Below are 20,362 nucleotides of genomic sequence, written 5' to 3' on the forward strand. Positions count from 1 at the left end.
TGGGAGTTCCCCTGCCCAAGCTCTCCTTGCCTGCCACCATGTAAGATGTGACTTTGCTCCTCCTTTGCCTTCCACCATGACTGTGAGGCTTCTCCAACCATGTGGAACTGTGAGTCAATTAAATCTCTTTCCTTATAAATTACCCAGTATCAAGTATGTCTTTATTAGCAGCATGAGAAGGGACTAATATACCAGGACATATTCAGAGTAACCATGGTACAAAGAAGAGATATGTATCTAGCTGGAGGTGATAGAGACAGAGGGAATTCTGAAAGGACATCTTGGAGAAGATAGTTTCTTCACTCAACCTTAGAAGACTAACAGATGTTTTAATATGGTTGGTTAGTGAGTTAGTCCATGAAGCAGGGAACACTTGTTCTGTGGCTCCAGCATCCTCCTAGGAAAAAATTCATTCTAAAGGAAAGTGAATCCAAGCACATAAGCTACGGTAAAGAGAACGGGTTGGTATTGCAGAGGCAGGGCAATGCATCGCTTGAACTAGACCAGCTGAAGAACCAAACCAAAGAACTGAGTCTCAGAGAACATTGTGTATCAGAGCATGGGGGTGGCAGTAGATTTTGCATAGAAGCCAGAGTGTAAGAGGAAGGAAAGGGGTGTGGGGCATGGTATCTCAGAGAAAAACATTCATGGAATATAGGCTGGGGGAAATGGCCACCCACAGAGTAGTCTAGAGAATTGTAGTCAAAGGCAAACTTGAGCAATCCCTGGGGACTCCCTGGACTAGTTGGGGAAGGGGTTGGAGGAAGCCAGTTTCCACAGTTAGGAGGGTAATGCAGAGCCAAAGAAATGCTACTTGCTGCTGTTACTGACACTTTAGTATTTTTCTTTTAATACCAAGCTGCTTTATTCTAGGTTGCGTAAGAAAAGTATGAGACACGATTTCAGCCCTCAGACACTGTTGATTTCAGGAGTTTATAACTGTATTGAGAAACCAATTGTGTTTTGGTTTTCAATTGCTATGGAAACACACTCAGGATGGACAAATTGTGAACGATGTCCCAGAAAAAGAGAGCCCAAAGGAGAGAACACAAAGATGACCATATCAGACCAAATCCAGAGGATGTATATAGAAAATGCAATGTGTTTCAAAAAAATTGACAAAAGTATAAGGTAGCATATATAGGCTTACTAATTAGAAAGCAGAATTTGCTAGTAGGGAGTAAAAAAATAAGACAGTTTGCTACATCCTAAGTGCCTTTGAGGACAGGAGGACAATGGAACCTGAGGAACCTGGCTGAGCGGGAGTCATTCTTGGGCAGGACATCTCTGGAGTGGAAGTACTGTCTGGGGAAAGACCAGCTCCTCAGAGTTGGGCAGTTAGAACAGGATCCAAAGTGAAGGCTAAAAGTTTGATCCTGCCTCTGTTTTCAAGTATCAAACCAGGGTAGTCAATAAGAAGTGAAAGCAAGTCATCTATAAAAGGTACAAGGAAAGGGACCAGGAGTTCTATCCTCAGCCCTTGGCTCTCCAACCAAAGAACAATTACCCGTAAAGCCCTGAAGCTTGAAGGCCATCAGAATGTGCTCTAATTGTTTGCCTCAGGTTGGAGGTTACTGCACAAAGAAATTAAGACTTCACATTTATTGTCTGTTTTTTTTTTTTTTCCTGGTAGAGCAGTCACAAGGAACTTAATGTCTGTTTTTAAAATTTAAGAATTTTAAATCTAAAAAGTTTAGTGTTTTAAATGTTCATTTTTACATTGTTTAAGCTAATACTATTGTTTATATAATATTTATGTTCTCTAGTTTAACTGTTTAATTAAAATCTTAATTGTTTCTGGCTTTTGTTTCACTATTTTGTATGCCCTTTTGCTTAGTTAACAGCATTTTAATCAATTTTCCTTTATCTATAGCTTTTTTTTTATTGAAAACTACATGCTCATTTCAAAAGTAGAAGATTTAAAAATCACGACAACTTAGTAGTCATTTAATTTTTTAACATTTGAAATATTTCTTTTCAGTTTTTTTGAAGTTTTTTGTTTGTTTGTTTGTTTGTTTGTTTTTTAAGCATTATTGTACTATAATCTTATTTAATTGAACTTCTGGATCTTGTGGTATATAATGCCTTAGGGAGAGGGTTTACCAGATGAATTATTTTGCCCAACTACACAATTTTGTCTGGGGAGAATAACTCATGAGGGAACTGTTTGCTTTTAAGTGCAATCCAGATGCCAACACGACACACATTCCTGCAGCCTCATCCATGGACTCAGTTCAATCAATGTGGTTTGCTGAGGATTCTAAGAACTCGGGAGAGCCCTGTACTTGCTGGCAGTCCTCTGGAAGTCTGAAGGTGTTTAGTAACATCAATCCTATTCTTAAGTTCATTTTGATTTGTCTTTCAGTCAATTAAAACTTCGTTCATTTGTTTTTGTTCTCCAAGAAGGCTATGTGCACAGCATATTTTGAAACCTGGCATACATGAATGTCTGTAACCTTCAAGAATGAAACAAAATGCAGCCGGTACAACACTCTCCAGTCACAACCTTTTCCCCTGAAAACTTTGGCTCACAAGTTCTGGCACTGGTGATGTAGAAAAGTCTGTCATCCATAGCTACCATCTCCCTCACAGTTTTCACCTCGTTTCTTTTTTTTCCTCTGCATTTAGAGAATATTTCTCAAATGTGTTTTCCACATCATTGCTTCAGTACACCTCAGGGTGAATCATTTTCACTCTCTTCCGTTTATATCTTCACTGCTATTACATGTCCAGTTTACCTGTAGCTTTCCATGTTTATTGTTCCCTTTTCATCTCAGCCTATTTGTTCCTTATACTTTGTGTGTGTGTGTGTTTGTTTTTGCTTTTTTGGGATGGAGTCTCGTTCTGTCGCCTAGGCTGGAGTGCAGTGGCACTATCTCGGCTCACTGCAACCTCTGCCTCCTGGGTTCAAACGATTCTCCTGCCTGCCTCCCGAGTAGCTGGGACTACAGGTGCCCATCACCATACCCGGCTAATTTTTGTATTTTTAGTAGAGATGGGATTTCACCATATTGGCCAGGCTGGTCTCGAACTCCTGATCTTGTTAGCGCCTGCCTTGGCCTCCCAAAGTGCTGGGATTACAAGCATGAGCCACCTCACTCAGCCTGTTCCTTATACTTTTATATTTCAGTTCCACAGAGGCTGTATCTTCCTAAATCAACTAAGGATGCTAGAAAAGTTTTGAAATTTCTTACATGTCTATAATAAATAATTTTCAGAGAGTTACACTTCCTCTAAATCTTCATAATGATGTTCCCTTTGTTCAGAAAGTTTTATAAGTCCCGTATTGTTATGTGATCTCTCATTTGAGGATGAGAAAAACATCTAGACCTGGTATTTGATAACAAACAGGTATATGAACCACCACTGGCCCCATTCTGTCAACATATGTGCTAGTGAAATCTGCTCTAATCTACAGCTGCATAGTTGATGAGCATAACTTCTAATCTAATTCCCGATGTCTTAACAGGCTTCCATCTGGGGCAGGTCTGCTAAACTCAAATCCAACCATCAGGCTTAGTGTTACACAGAAATGATGGAATATTTAGAAACAAAACAAAACAAAACAAAAACAAAACTATAATCTCCGGCATATTACTTGAGACTCTTCATTATAAGTCGATGGAAAATCTATCTCTAATTGGCTTCAACTGAAACAGAATTTAGGGACTCAAATAACATACTTCTCCATTTATTTACACCTTTTTAAATTTCTCTCAGCAGTATTTTATACTTTTCGGTGTAGAGGTGTGCCTGTTTGTTAAATTTATTCTTAAGTATTTTGGTGCTATTAAAAGACAACTGGTTTTTAAATCTTATTTAAGTAAAAATACAATTAATTTTTTATTGCCCTTGTATCTCAAGACTTTGTTAAGTTTACTTATTGTTTACAGTACTTTTAAAATTGATTCCTTAGGATATTATACTATATAAATAGTTTGAGAATAGGGCGTTTTTACTTCTTCCTTTTTAATCTTTATTTTTTTTACTTCTCCTTGCCTTATTGCATTGGCAAGGACATTCAGAAAAATGTTGAGTAGAAATTTTGGGAATGGTATCCTTGCCTGTGGAGCACCCAATTCTGTCGCTGTTCGAGGCATCACTGTGTAACCCGCACAGTCCTAGGGAGACTGAACAAAGCGGGGGCAAATGTGGGAATAAAAGACAAAGACAAAAGAGTATATTTGGAAGAAGGGGTGGGGGGCACCTTGCCTCTAGTGGACAAGGGCCCTGAGCTTTACACAGCCCTTCATATTTATTAAGCAAAAGAGATAGTGAGAAGTGGGGTGGAAGAAGGGGTCAGCTGCTCGGTCCAGAGTAGGCTTGCAAGACTGCATTCCTTGAACAACAGGTTCTAGATGTCACAGTAGATAACCCTCAGTGCCAGGGAATGACTGCCTCCAGCAAACCTGTTGGCAGGAGCAGTTGTGAGTTTGCTCACATCCTGCATTCATGATAAATAGTTTGTTGTTAGATCATATAGCCTCCAGTGGAATGCTGAGTTGGTCATGTCCCATGGGCCTTCGGCTCCCTGCCCTTGCCTTGTTCCTGGTTTTAAAGGCATAGTCCTCAGGGGCTTATTATTAAGAATGATGTTAGCTGAAGGCATGTTGTAGGTGCCCTTTATCAGACTGATGAAACTATCTTCTAATTCCAGTTTGCTGAATTTTATTTAAGCCCCATGCTGATTTTGGTCAAATGCTTTTTCTGTGTGTATTGAGATGGCCACATTTCTTTTCCTTATCATTAATATGGTGGATTACATTTATTTATTTTCAAATACAAAACCAATCTTATATTCCTGGGATAAAACCCATTTGATCATGTTCTATTAATTCTTTTATTTATAGCTGGATTCAATTTGTTAATATTTTGTTAAAGAGTTTTATGTATGTTCATAAGAGATTTTTAACTTTTCATAATATCTTTACTAGATTTTAGTATGTGAATTACACTAGCCTCACAAAATTAGTTGATAAGTTATTTCTTCTTCCTTTATTTTCTGAAGCCGTTTGTTAGATTTTACAGTCTCTTTCATAAATATCTGAGAATTCACTTGTGATACTCTCTGGGCCTGAAGTTTTCTCGGTAGGAATGTTTTCTATCACAAAGCGAATTTCTTTGACACACAAAAGACTATTCAGTTTTTTGGGTTTTTTGTTTGTGTTTTGGTTTTTGGGGTTTTTTTGAGACAAGAGTCTCGCTCTGCCACCCAGGCTGGAGTGCAGTGGCACGATCTCAGCTCACTGCAACCTCCACCTCCCAGATGCAAGTAATTTTCCTGCCTCAGCCTCCCGAGTAGCTGGTATTACAGGCGTGTACCACCATGCCTGGCTTATTTTTGTATTTTTAGTAGAGACGGGGTTTCACCATGTTGGCCTGGCTGGTCTTGAACTTCTGACCTCGTGATCCACCCTCCTCGGCCTCCCAAAGTGCTGGGATTACAGGCGTGAGCCACCGTGCCCAGCCAAGACTATTCAGTTTTTAAATTTAATTTTGTATCAGTTTTGGAAAGTTACATTTTTCCAGGAATTTGTTTCATCGAAGGCATCAAATTTATTGGCATAAAGTTGTTTTTCGAATTTGATTATCTTTTTGAAGTTTACAGATACATAATGATGCTCCTCCTTCATTATCAGTATTGGTATAATAAGCTTTTTCTAGGGGTTTTCAATTTTTTTTATCTTTTGAAAAAACCCATTTTGGTTGTATTTATTGTTTCTATTGTCTATTTTCTAATTAACTGCCATCTGCTATTGTCTTCACTTTCTTCTTTCTTGGGTTTAATTTGCTTATTTTTTTCCAGCTTCTGGTAACTTAAATATTACATTTTAATACTTCTTCCTTTCTAATATGAACAATTAAAGCTATAAATTTCTCTGTAAGCAATGCTTTAACTGCATCCCCAAAATGCTAACACATTTTTTATTATCATTCAGTTCAAAATATTTTCAGAAATATACCGTTTCATTTCTAAGTCTTTGGAGACTTTCCAAATATCTTTTTGTTACTGACTTATAGTTTAATTCAGTTGTAATCAGAAAACATACTCCGTTAGATCTCAATCTTCTGAAACTTGTAAAGTACTTGTTTCATGGCCCTGGATATGGTCTATTTTGGTAAAAGTTCCATGGTACCTAAAAAGACTGTTTATTCTGTATTTGTTGGGTATTAGGTTCTATAAATATTAACTGGGGCAAGCTGGTTAACAGTGCTATTAAAATCTTCTCTATCTATACAGACTTTTGGCCTAGTTGTTCTACTAACTGCTCTAAAAGGGATATGAAAATCTCCAAGTATGACTGTAGACTTGAATCCTTTCTTCCATCTGTCAGTTTTATGCTTTATGTATTTTGAAGCTAATTAGGCATATATGCATTTGGGATTATGTCTTTCTGATATATTGAGTTTTAAAAATTATAAAATGTCCCTGTTTATCTCTGGTAGTACTCCTTGAAGTCCATCTTTTCCATTATTAAAATATTTATTCTAACTCTATTTATGTTTACATGGTATATCCTTTTCCATCCTTTTACTTTGAAGCTTTGTACCTTTTTGTTAAGTGCATGCCTTGTAGACAGTTTATAGTTGGGTAATGCTTTTATCCAGCTTGACAATCTCTATCTTTTAATTGTAATGTTAAGTCGATTTACATTTAATTTGGCTGGATTTGGCTGGACTGGCCATTTTAGTGTTTTCTATTTGTCTCATCTGTTTGCTGTTTCTCTGTTCCTCTTTTGGGGTGAACTGAAAAAAAATTCAGTATTGTCTTTTAAAAACAGCTTTATTGAAATACAACTCATATTACAATTCACCGATTTAAAGTATAGAAGTCAATGTTTTGTTGTTGTTGTTGTTTTGAGACAGGGTCTTGTTTTGTCACCTAGGATGGAGTGCAGTAGCGATCACAGCCCCACAAGGTCACAGCCTTGATCTTCTGTGCACAAGTGATCCTCCCATCTCAGTTTCCCAAATAGTTGGGACTACAGGTGCATGTCACCATGCCCAGTTAATTTTTTTTTTTTTTTAATAGAGATGAGATCTTACTGTGTTGCCCAGGCTGGTCTCAAGGTCTCAAACTCCTGGGCTCAAGCAATTCTCCCACGTCAGCCTCCCCAAGTGCTGGGGTTACAGGCATGAGCCACTGCGCCTGGCCCAATTCAATGTTTTAAAAACTATATTCATAGGGTTGTAAAAACATCACCACAATCTAATTATAGATCATTTTCATCCCTTTCAAAGAAACCCTGTACTCATTAGCTGTCCTTCCCCTTATTCCCCCAGCCCAAAGCAACTACGAATCAACTCTCTTTCTCTATAGATTTGCTTATTCTAGATGTTTTATATAAATGATAATACAATATGTGGTCTTCTGTGACTGGCTTTTTTCACTTAACATAACTTTTCAAGATTCATCCATGTTACAACATGAATCAGTACTTCATTTCTTTTTATTGCTGAACAATATGCCACTGTACAGATATACTACATTTTATTTTTCCATTCGTCAACTGATGGACATTTGGATTGTTTCCACTTTTTTACTATTTTAAAAAAGGCTGCTATTAACATCCATGTATATGTTTTTCTGTGGATGTGGGTTTTCATTTCCATTGGGTATATATCTAGGAATAGAACTGCTGGGTCTTATGTAACTCTATATTTGACTTGTTAAAAAACTACTAAACTATTTTACAAAGTAGCTGCAATATTGCACACTTTCACTAGCAGTGTATGAGTTCCTATTTCTCCACATCCTTGTGAACACTTGTGATTGTTCTATCTTTTTCATTATAGTCATCCTAGTGGATGTAAACTAGTATTTTGTGAGCCTCTATTGTCCTTTGCTGAACTCTTTGTACTTTTGTTTTACTGGTTGCTTTAGAAATTAAAATATACATCCATAACTAATACAATCTACAGTTAATGCTGTACCAATAAACACTAAATATAGATGTCTTGTAACAGCAAAATTCTATTTATCCCAGTCCTTTGTGCTACTGTTATAAACCCTACAAAACAGTGCTTTAATTTTTAACCATTAGTATGTCTTTTAAAGAAATTAAGAAAATAATCTATAGTCTTTCATATTTATTCACTGATTTGCCATTTCTATTGATCTTCATTCATTTCTGAAGATATGAGTTACCAGTTAGTGTCGTTTGCAGTGTTATTTCCAGTATTAGTTCTTCAGCCTGAAGAACTTATTTTACCATTTCTTATATTACAGGTCTGCTGGTGAAGAATTCTTGTTTTTCTCTGAAAAATATCTTTAGTTAACCTTCATTCCTGAAGACTAGTTTTTCTGGATATGTAATTCTAGAGGCCGGGTATGGTAGCACATGCCTGTAATCCCAGCACTTTGTAAGGCCAAGGTGGGCAGATAGCTTGAACTCGGGGGTTTGAGACTAGGCTGCCCAGCATGGCAAAACCCCGACTCTACTAAAAATACAAAAATCAGCTGGGTGTGGTGATGCATGCCTGTAATCCCAGTTACTTGGAAGGCTGAGGCATGACAATTGCTTGAATTCAGGAGATGGAGGTTGCAGTGAGCCAAGATTGCACCACTGCATGCCAGTCTGGGTGACAGAGTGAGACCCTGACTCAAAAAAAAAAAAAAAAAAATCCTAGAGTGGCACGTTATTTCTTGTAGAAATCTAATGATGTAATGCCATTGTTTTTGGCCTCCACTGTATCTAATGAGAAGTCAGTTGTAATTATGTATTATTGCTCCCCTGTGTGTAAAGGGTTGTTCTTCTCTCACTGCAGCCAAGATTTCAGCAGTTTTATTAAAATGTATCTGATGTGGTTAACTTTGTGCTTATTCTTCTTGGGGTTTGTTAAGCTTCCTGGATCTATAAGTTGATATTTTTTCACCAAATTTTACTGTTGGTGAAATTTTCTCAAAATTTTTTGCCCCATTTTCTCTCTTTGCTCTTTTAGGAACTCTACTTACATGTATGCTTAGACTGCTTGCTAGTGTCCTAGAGGTCTCATAGGCTCTATCTAGTTTTCATGAGTCTTTTTTCTCTCTGCTCTTTGAGTGTTTTCTATTGATGTCTTCAAGTTAATTGACTCTTTGATGTCCCAAATCTGCTGTAAGGTCCATTTTTCATTTCAGTTATTATACTTTAGTGTTTTATAATTTTCACTTTTAAAAAGTGTCTCTTGGGAGGCCAAGGTGGGTGGATCACCTGAGGTCAGGGATTCAGCACCAGCCTGGCCAACACGGTGAAACCCTGTCTCTACTAAAAATAAAAAAATTAGCCAGGTGTGGTGGTGCATGCTTTTAATCCCAGCTACTCAGGAGGCTGAGGCAGGAGAATAGCTCGAACCTGGGAAGCAGAGCTTGCAGTGAGCTGAAACCACACCACTGCACTCTAGCCTGGGCAACAGAGTGAGACTCCATCTCAAAGAAAAAAAAAAAAAAGGAAAAAAGAAAAAATTTCCCTTTCTGTTTGAGGTTTTCTACTTGTTCAATTACTATACACATATTTTCTTTCATAGTCCTTAAGCATATTTATAATGACTGCTTTAACAGCTTTGACTTAGAATACAAACACTTGGTCATCTTGAAGATATTTTGTTATTGACTACTTTTCTTTTGAACGTTGTTACATTTTCCTGTTTCTTCACATGTCTAGTGATTTTTGGATTGGTTCTTACACATTATGTATAATATGTTGTCATGACTCTGGATTCTGTTACATTCCTCTGAAGATGGATCTTTGTTCTAGCAGGCAGTTAATTTGGTGGAACTCTCAATTTCCAAATTCTGTCTCCCCTGCCATCAGCATCTGTTGAAACCTCTTCTCTGTTCTTTTAGCTTCCAGGTGCTGCTTTTTCATTGCATTTCCTGGGCCTCCCCACACATATGAAGGAGTTGGGCAGATGTTAAATGCAGGTTTGGTGACTAATCTTTCTGCATCTCCTCCCCTTCCAAGATTTTTTGCCTAAGTTTCTGGCTGCTCTACTAGTCCTGAGCCCTGTTATCCAAGATTTCTGCCTCTGGAGCCAGGCACAGACTGGGGAGGACCTTCAGGGGCAAGTTCCTTCCTTTCAGATTGAGTTTATCTTTTCTTTCACTTCCTTTCCGGTGCCTTTAAATAGCTGTTGCAAATATATAAATGTATATATGTAATTTTTAAATCTACATTTCAATAATCTTTATCTGTGGGAGGTTAGTGTGAGTAATCTATTATGCCATCACCAGCAGATGAAATAATCAGTGTTGTTTTGATTCAATGTCTCACACTGGGAGAATTTTTTGGATTCTTCATCCACCTTTCAGAGGTTCATCTTTATCCTGGCTGACTTTCCAAGTTGTCACAAGATGGAACCAGCAGCTTTCAGAGCTACATGCTTCCATCTTCAAAACCAGAGAAGGAAGAAAGAGCCGAACCATCAAACGTGGTCCTGGGCTTCACTCCAACTAAACAAATTTTTAGAAAACATAACAACCCTTGAACCAAGCACTGTGGCCAGTAGAATGCTATGAGCCAACTGGCTTAGGCTTGGGTCACTGGTCATCTTCTCCCTCTGGCCCTATTCCTTGTTTCTGACTCCCTGAAGGCCTATAACCCCACTTACAGGTCCCTGTTGCTTTTGTAAGCCAGGGGAGTGATGCTGTGGAATACTCTTCCTCAAGGGCAGCACGGCCTTTTGTGGCTCCCAATTTTAAGGACACAGGTCAATTGCAATTCTCTGACTCTCACAAGCCTGAAGTCTTTTCTCTTCACCTCATATAGCACTTAAAAGTATGGTTCCCACTCCCCATTGGCCATTTTGGCTTTAGCTCTCTTTCATATCTGGGTTTGAGTTTCCTTGTCACTTCTGGTATCTGGAGATTTCCTTTGTCTGCTTTCAAACTTAATCAGGTAGTAATAATAATAAAAAAAAAAAACTGAGAAAGGGAGCTTATATTTTATCCAGCATTTCTATGTATTCGAAGAAGAAAAAAAGAGGAATCTTCTCATATTAACTAAATCAGTAACTTTCCTTAGCCTTCAGGATATAGAACCAATTCTAATTCATTTAACACAGAGGGCCCTTCATGGTATCATTTACCCTCTTAGTTTCATGACCTGAATACCCTCAAATGCAATCTTTTCTTTTGCGAAGGAAAGAACTTTTTGTAATTCTCTGATCATGCCATGCCATTTCTTCTTTCCATGCCTTTTCTGATACTGTTTACTCTATATAGAATATTATCTCCCCAAGGTGCCCATGCCCTCACACACAAATTTTTATCTAGTCAACTGATACTCATTCTAAAAGTCTCCAACTAAACTTGGCTCTTAAAAGCCTTTTCTGTCTCTCCCTCCCCTATATCAACTAAGACTAAGACAGTCCCTTCCTGGGGTTCTGTAACACTCTATACACACTTCTGAAATACAAATATCACTCCAATTGCTGGATTACTTTTCCCACTAGACTACACTCCTTGAAAGAAATATGTCTTACGTAATTGATTACTTCTAGTACTTCATTCTTCGTTTGGCACACATTAGATATTTGACAAATGTTTGTTGAATGAATGGAGAGACAGATTCTTTTTTCTTTTTTAAAAAAAATTAATAGATTTATTCTTTAGAGCAATTTTTTTTTGGTTTACAGAAAAACTGAACAGAAAGTACAAAGTTCTCATAGAATTGGCAAAACCTGGAAGTAACCAAGATGTCCTTCAGTAGGTGGATGATACATAAGCTGTGGCACATCAGACAATGGACAATTATTTAGCAATAAAAAGAAATGAGCTGGCCCCTCATCCCATGTGCAGACCCCACCACTGGAAGGCCTGGTGCCCACACCATATCAAAGAAAAAAGAGACTGAGTGCAGAAGAAAAGACAGCCTGCATGATGGAAACATTTTTTAAAACAGAAGATGTATTTCAATTAAAAGAGATGGAGAAGGCCAGGTGCAGCGGCTCACGCCTGTAATAGCAGCACTTTTGGGAGGTTGATGCAGGAGGACTGCTTGAGGCCAGGAGTTGAAGATCAACCTGGCCAACCTAGCGAGACCCATCTCTTAAAAAAAAAAAAAAAAAAAAAAAAGACATGGAGAAGACTGCTCCCAAAGAGAAAGGCATTACTGCTGTGTTAGTAAAAGAAAAAAAGTCCTTCAAAGTTTAGTTGATAATGATATGGTTGGTGAGAGAACTGGAACTTCTCATTATTATCAGGCTTTTCCAAGTAAAATTCTTCATGCAAGGACCTGTAAATTGGAGGTTCTGAAATCTCAGTTGTTTCAGAGAATCCAAAAGCATGCAAACTTACAGAAAAGCATCAGAAAAACTAAAACTGGCCAACATGAGATGAAGGAGTGAACCATGCTAGCCAAAGAGCATTCTTCACTCTGGGATCAAAGGGAACAGCTAAAGACAGAAGTTGAAAAATGCAAATAATGTGACCCGCAAGTTGTTGAAGAAATACATCAGGCAAATAAACTACTTGTTAACAGATGGACTGATAACATATTTGCAATAAAATCTTGGGCCAAAAGAAAATTTGGGTTTGAAGAAAATAAAATTGATAAAACTTCTGGAATTCCAGAAGACTTTGAGTACATTGACTAAAATATACCATGGTGGTAAAGAATCTATGAGCTCATAAACATGCAAATTTTTAAATATTATCCAACTAGGCCGGGTACAGTGGCTCACGCCTGTAATCCCAGCACTTTGGGAGGCTGAGGCAGGAGAATCACAAGGTCAGGAGATCGAGACCAGACTGGCTAACATGGTGAAACCCCATCTCTACTAAATATACAAAAAATAAAAAATAAAAATTAGCCGGGTGTGGTGGCACACTCCTGTAGTCCCAGCCACTCGGGAGCCTGAGGCAGGATAATCACTTAAACCTGGGATGCAGAGGTTGCAGTGAGCTGAGATCGTGCCATTGCACTCCAGCCTAGGCGACAGAGCGAGACTGTCTCAAAAAAAAATTTTTTTTAATTTAAAAAATATTATCCAACTAAATGTACTGAATTGTCTTTTACCTATAACAGTGTTTATCATTTTATTAAAGTATAAAATGTAAAAATTTAGAGAAAGAAATGAACCATCAAGCCATGAAAAGACATAGAGAAATCTTAAATGTGTATTCCTTTTGTAGTAATTCTAAGATTTTAGAAAATTATTTGTCAGTTATACCCTACCTGATTGAAAAATGCAAATAATGTGACCCGCAAGTTGTTGAAGAAATACATCAGGCAAATAAAGTACTTGTTAACAGATGGACTGATAACATATTTGCAATAAAATCTTGGGCCTAAGTGTATTCCTAAGTGAAAGAAGCCAATCTGAAAAGGCCACATACATACTGTGGAATTCCAACTATATAATATTCCAGAAAAGGCAACAGTAAAAACATCAGTGGTTGCTAGGGGTTGGAGGGATGAACAGGTGGAGCACCAAGGATTTTTAGGGCAGTGAAACTACTCTGTTTGATAATAATATAATGGTGGATACATGCCATTATACACTTGTCAAAACCCAAAGAATGTACATCAAGAGTAAACCCTAATGTAAACTATGGGCTTCTGGAGATAATGATGTGTCAACGTAGGTTTGTCAATTGTAACATATGTACCACTCTGGTGAGGGATGTTGATAGTCAGGGAGGCTGTACATGTGTGGTGCAGAGGGGTATATGACAATGCTCTGCTTAATTTTGTCACAAATTTTAAATTGCTCTAAAAATTAAAGTATATTTTTTAAAAATATGAAAGAGCTAAATATACATCTCAAGAAGAAGAAAAAAACCAGAAAAACAAACAAACCCCCCCAAAACCCAAGAAGTAGAAGGAAAGAAATAATAAAGATAGAAACTAATAAAACAGAACATAAAATAAAAATCAACACAACTAAAACTTTGTCCCTTTGAAAAGTTCTAAGAAGAAATTGAAAAGGTGAATAGTTTCTATATCTAAAAACCACAGAAGGAAAAAGTATCAGGGAGGCAGGCATGATCAATAGTATATAATTGCCATAACAAAGTAAAGTACAATTAATATTGAAAACTGCCCGGTGTGTGGCTCCCATCTGTAATCTCAATGCTTTGGGTGGCCAAGGCAGGAAGATTGCTGGAGGCCAGGAGTTTGAGACCAGCCTGGGCAATATAGCAAGACCCCTTAAAAAAAGGAAAAGAAAACTGCCTGATCTAACAATAAGGAGATCACTGATAACTTGGGCAAGAATAATTTAAGTGGAATGGAATGAAGTAGAACAAGTCTCTAAAAGCAAAAAAAAAAAAAAAAAAAAAAAAAAAATCCCAGATGTGTTGACATTAATGCTGACATATATCTGCAAGAAGCTAGATTTGATTTATCTTTACCTTTGCACAGTGCCTCACATATCACTGCCTGCAACACTATTTGCTGAATTAATTTAGTTGGATGGAAAAGAAAGGACAACACATAAAGAGCTTTAAATGCTTGACAGTATTGAGGCTTAAATGAAGAAGTTTTAAGATTTCTCAACAGATAAACAGTCTGATGTTTAAAGAAGATTAATCTGGATGTTAGCTTAAGACTTTTAAAGGGAATACTGAGGAAAGGGAGACTAGTTAGGAAGTTATTGCAGCAATCTAGGCCCTTCTGGATTAGGATAGGCCAACAGTAGTGACGATAAAAGGGTAAAATTTGAGACATTATGAAAGTAAACTTCTTAGGATTTGTCAACAAACAGATATGAAAGTTAGAAGAAAAAGATGTTAAAGGTTTGAAAGACTGAAAAACTTAATAAAGAACAAAGGTCAGTGGTAACACACAATGGCATTTTAACTAAATGCAACCTCAACTGGATCTATTTCTACGGTTTAAGAAATTCACGTTTTTAATTTTCAGCATACAACTTTTGGTCACAAAATAAATTTTCTTGAACAAATGAATTTTAAATCTAGATGTAAACTGAGGTCTTTATAAATGAATAAAAAAACAGTGGAGAATTTATTCAAATTCATATACTTCTATATTTATTTCCAGAAGGCAAGATAATGGGATAGTTTTGAAATATCTAGTAGAATATGCCAATTTTTCATAAAAGAAAAGTTTTTTTTCTTAACAGTTTAAATCTAGAAAACTAGTTTAAAATCAAAAAGTTATGCATGAGAAAAGCTAAAATGACAAATCTGGCAAGATATCTACTTTTATATACATATATCAGAAGTTTTCTATTTGTGGAAACATGCAAACTCGCATAGTTCAAATGTATTTCCTGAGTCAGCATATACTGGAAGGTTTCTCACCTTCCTCTTTTCATCTTATTTTGGCTCACCTTCTCCCTCAAAACATCTTGAAACATAGATACTGTGGAAACAAATGAAAATGATCTATCTCTGAAAGCATTCAGAATCAAATAGCTCAGCATTCCTCTTCTTTTTCACTAAATTGTGCTCTGCACCACAAAATTAAACAGACATCCCTAGGGATACAGATTTGCCAAGAGTGTTCCTGGCAAAAATAAAACCTGGCCTTTCTCCAGACTGCTATACATGGACAACAATGGAAGTTCTACGAATGGAGATTGATTGCTGGCTGGCTGGCGGGTCTGTGGTTACTTACTAGTGTCAAGATGAAGAATGTTAGGCACAGATCATTTTCATGTCCAAAGACTTCTGAAAAATGTGCTCTGCTTGACTTCTCACATTCAACAAAGTGAGAGTTATCTACTGAAGAAACAGTTATAATTCTAGCTCTATTCCTTTAAGTATCAGACTAGCAAACTGAAGCCCAGCGAAGGTGGGTCATTTGCCCAGAATCATATAGCTAGTTGGTGACAGGACAAAACACAGGTCTTGAGATTCCCAGTTCAATATTTCCACCTCTCTATTGAGCAACACTACTCTCTAAATAATACTAAAAAGAATGTGTTACTCATGTCTTAAACTCTTTTAATCTAAGTCATTTCATAACTTGACATTCCTGTTTGGTATTTTGCTAGAAATTGCAATACACTTTTATTTTGTGAGATACTATACATTAATATAACAGTTTTTAAAAGAACTATGTATTTTAAGTCCCAGAATCACCAAAATAAAATGAGATTAGAAATGGTTTTAAAACTATTAAAACGCAATTAATAAATTCTGAATCTTTAAACTTGGGGAGATTCTTTAAAAATTACAGCTGAATATATTTAAAAGCAGAGAGGGGTACTGGAATCAAGGTCACAAGACCAGGATTTAAGTGCTATCCCTGCTACTGACTAGCTGCATGACCTGAGCATGTTTCCTCCTTATCTATAAAATGAACAGGGTCAATCACGGTTGCTGAAATCAGTTTTATCATTTAAAATACAGTTCCAGACAACTCAAGGATAAGATCTTTATCTTATCCTTATTATATTATAACGTGTTCAAATAATTGAGCAAAAAAAAGAAAAAAAATCCCTCACTATTCTATACCTAACTAACTAAAGACAATAAAACACAGGAAATGGCTGGGCGTGGTGGCTCATGCCTGTAATCCCAGCACTTTGGAAGGCTGAGGTGGGAGGATCAGGAGTTCATGACTAGCCTGGGTAATAAGGCGAGACCCTGTCTCTACAAAAAATAGGAAGATAAAAATTAGCCAGGCTGGAACATCTACTCTGGTGGCTGGAACAGCTACTCAGGTGCCTGAGATGGGAGGATCAATCACCTGGGCCCAAGAGTTCAAGGTTGCAATGAGCTATGATCATGCCACTGCATTCCCGCCTGGGCAACAGAGAGAGACTTCATCTCAAAAAGAAAAACAAAAGAACAATAACAACAACAAAAAAACCTCACAGGAAACATCATCTCTACTATAAAAAAGCTGTAGATTTGGCTCTGCGTAGAGTCAGCAAGAAAAACAATGTCAGAAAAATGCAGTACACAGTTGAAGTTATGGAAATCTGGATCACATCTTTCTGCATTCATTTAACTAAATAGGCAGCTTTGAAAACCTAAGTATAGTTTTTCTGAAGGGGAAACAGAAGGAGAACATAAAAGAAGCTCAGAGAAGCCGGGCATGGTGGCTCATGCCTGTAATCCCAGCACTTTGAGAGGCCAAGGCAGGCGGATCACCTGAGGTCAGGAGTTTGAGACCAGCCTGACCAACAAGGAGAAACCCCGACTCTACTAAAAATACAAAAATTAGCCAGGCGTGAAGGTGCACGCCTGTAATCCCAGGTACTCAGGAGGCTGAGGCAGGAGTTCTCCTTTTGCTTGAACCCAGGAGGCGGAGGTTGCAGTGAGCCAAGATCACACCACTGCACTCCAGCCTGGGCAACAAGAACGAAACTCCGTCTCAAAAAAAAAAAAAAAAAAAAAAAGAAAAGAAAAGAAAAAGAAAAAGAAAAAAGAAAGAAAGAAGCTCAGAGAAGTTGTTTTAGTCCAGTTCTGCCAGACCCTCCACAGCAAGTACCATGCAGCACTATCAGACATCAAGACCCTTTATCCATTGCTTTATTGAGTGCTGTTATACATGGTCCTGGATGATTTGAACCTGTTTAATAATAGGTCTTTTAGATCTTTGGGGGTGAAATTAACTGTAAAAACAACTTTTACTTTTGCTTTTCTACTACTTGAGACAATTGTGAATTCACACAGATATAGATACCCTTACATACAATTCACTGTTCATTCACTCTATGGAAATCCAAAAAGTACAAACATAGTCCCTGTACCCCCCAGCTACCAAGAGTTTACAATTGAATAGGATCATGAGTTTTACTATTTAATAAATTCTTACCAGTTTTTATGTCCAATTCACTGTGCATTCACTCTATGGAAATCCAAAAAGCATAAACATAGTCCCTGTACCCACCAGCTACCAAGAGTTTACAACTGAATAGGATCATGAGTTTTACTATTTAATAAATTCTTACCGGTTTTTATGTCCAATTTAATTGCACTTAAGTCCTTTGTCTCTTAACAGACGTAAAACAGAAAAATTAATTTGTAAGGTACTAGAAAAAAGGATTAAGGAATCATAAAGAGCTAATCCAAGGTTGGGCATAGTGGCTCATATCTGTAATCCCAGCACTTTGGGAGGCTGAGGCGGGTGGACCACTTGAGGTCAGGAGTTTGAGACCAGCCTGGCCAACATGGTGAAGCCCTGTCTCTACTAAAAAATACAAAAAAAATATAGTGACTTCTTCCTAGAACATTAACTGGTGACTAACCTATCATAAATACTTTGCAAGTATTTCTTCACAGATACTGCATGATATACTTCTACCTAACTTTTGCAGATGTGACTTTCAATTTGTGGGGATCACAACAGAAATCTCCACATGCTTTATTTGTTACAGACTAAATGGTGAATCCAGAAAGAAAAAAAGGGTCTGACACAATCTTTCAGCCTCCTTTTGGGCTAGGATTGGAATTCATTCTAGTGGTGAATGACCCAACTATTGCCAAAGTTGTTTTTTTTGGCAATGCTGCTTTTAAAAAAAAATCTCAGTACCAGGTCATTTGAATATCTAATTGGAAAAAATACATATATCTTTAATCACACCATATACAAAAATCAATTCCTAACTGACTACAGATCTAAATGTGAAACATAGGACAATAATGCTTTTAGAGAAAAACAATAGAATAGCTTTGTGACCTTAGAATATTTAAAGTATTTGTGTCTTCTTAAACTGGACACAAAACCTCTAATCATAAAATAAAAAATAATAATAAACTTGATTATATTAAGAATTTCTGTTCGGCCGGGTGTGATAGCTTACTCCTGTAATCCCAGCACTTTGGGAGGCCAAGGCAGGCAGATCACGAGGTCAAGAGATCGAGACAATCCTGGCTAAGACGGTGAAATCTCATCTCTATTAAAATACAAAAAATTTAGCCAGGCATGGTGGCGGGTGACAGAGCAAGACGCCATCTCTAAATTAATTAAATTTAATTTAAAACAACTTCTGTTCTCCAAAACACAATATTAGAACAAAATGACCACAAAAGTAGAAGGCAATAATATATCTGACAAAGGGTTTACATAGAGATTGCACAGAGAATTCCTATGAGTTGATTTAAAAAAATATACAGAACACCAACAGAAATATGAACAAAATACCTGAACTTGAATGACTTCATAAAAGAGGATATCCAAATGGAAAATAAACCTGAAAAAGATGCCCAACTTCATTAGTTATCAAGGAAATGCAAATTAAAATTGCAACATGGTATCAGGCTGGGCCTGGTGGCTCATGCCTATAATTCCAGCACTTTGGGAAGCAGAGGTGGGCAGATCACTTGAAGTCAGGGGTTCAAAACCAGCCTGGCCAACATGGTGAAACCCCGTCTCTACTAAAAATATAAAAATTAGCCAGGCACGGTGGTGGGCACCTGTAATTCTAGCTATTCAGGAGGCTGAGGCAGGAAAACTGCTTGAACCCAGGAGGCGGAGGTTGCAGTAAGTCAAGATCACGTCATTGCACTCCAGCTTGCAGACAGAGCAAGACTCAATCTCAAAAACAAACCAACCAACTAAAAAACCACAACATGGTATCACTCTACACCCATCAGAACATCTAAAATGAAGATGTGAAATACCAAGTATTGGGGAGGGAGTGGAGCAACTGAAACTCTCATACACTACTTGCTATGGTTTGAATGTTTGTGTTTCCTCCAAAATTCATGTTGCAAGTTAATCTCCAATGCAACAGTATTGAGAGGTAGGGCCTCTAGGAGGTGATTAGGTCATGAAGACTTCACCTTGGTGAATGCGATATTAAGTCCTTTAAAAAAATGGTTTCACACAGCAATTAGCATCTCTTTTTTTTCTGCTTCTACCATGTACAACATGGCAAGACCACATCTCTAAAAACAAAATAAAATAAAGATGGGCATTAAGAAAAACAACTGAACATAGAGGGAGATGTTGGGCAAAGGACAGAAAACTTCAATTAGACAGAAGGAATAAGTTCAGGAAATCTATCATATAACATTGTGGTTATAATTAATGACAATGTATCATATACTTGAAAATTGCTAAGAAAGCAAATTTTAAGTGTTATCACCTCAAAAAAAAGTATGTGAGGTAATGCATATGTTAATTATTAATAGTTCGATTTAGCAATTCCACAATGTATACATATTTCAAAACATCATATTGTACACCATAAATATATGCAATTTACATCAATTTTTAAAAAATAAGTAAAATAATTTTTAAAAATGGAACATAGGCATATCTAGGAACTACCCATTCAATTCCACAGAAATGCTTATGTATGTTCACCAAAAGACAGGTACTAGAATATCCATAGCTTCAATATCTGCAATAGCTAAAAACTGGAGAGGGCCAGGCACAGTGGCTCATGCCTGTAATCATAGCACTTTGGAAGGTCAAGGCAGGAGGATCACTTGAGCCCAAGAGTTTGAGACCAGCCT

The 20,362-nt window shown here is 37.2% G+C and overlaps 1 protein-coding gene and 1 pseudogene across 1 annotated transcript in view; one reads left to right on the plus strand and one right to left on the minus strand.

The window, feature by feature from the left end:
* Positions 1-20,362, minus strand: part of DIPK1A (divergent protein kinase domain 1A) — a 120,710-nt gene that overhangs the window by 74,749 nt on the left and 25,599 nt on the right. The gene's annotated exons all lie outside the window — the stretch shown is intronic.
* LOC126951297 (meiotic nuclear division protein 1 homolog) lies at positions 1,015-12,585 on the plus strand (annotated as a pseudogene).

This window comes from Macaca thibetana, chromosome 1 (assembly GCF_024542745.1).
Source record: "Macaca thibetana thibetana isolate TM-01 chromosome 1, ASM2454274v1, whole genome shotgun sequence".
Taxonomy (NCBI): Eukaryota; Metazoa; Chordata; class Mammalia; order Primates; family Cercopithecidae; genus Macaca; species Macaca thibetana.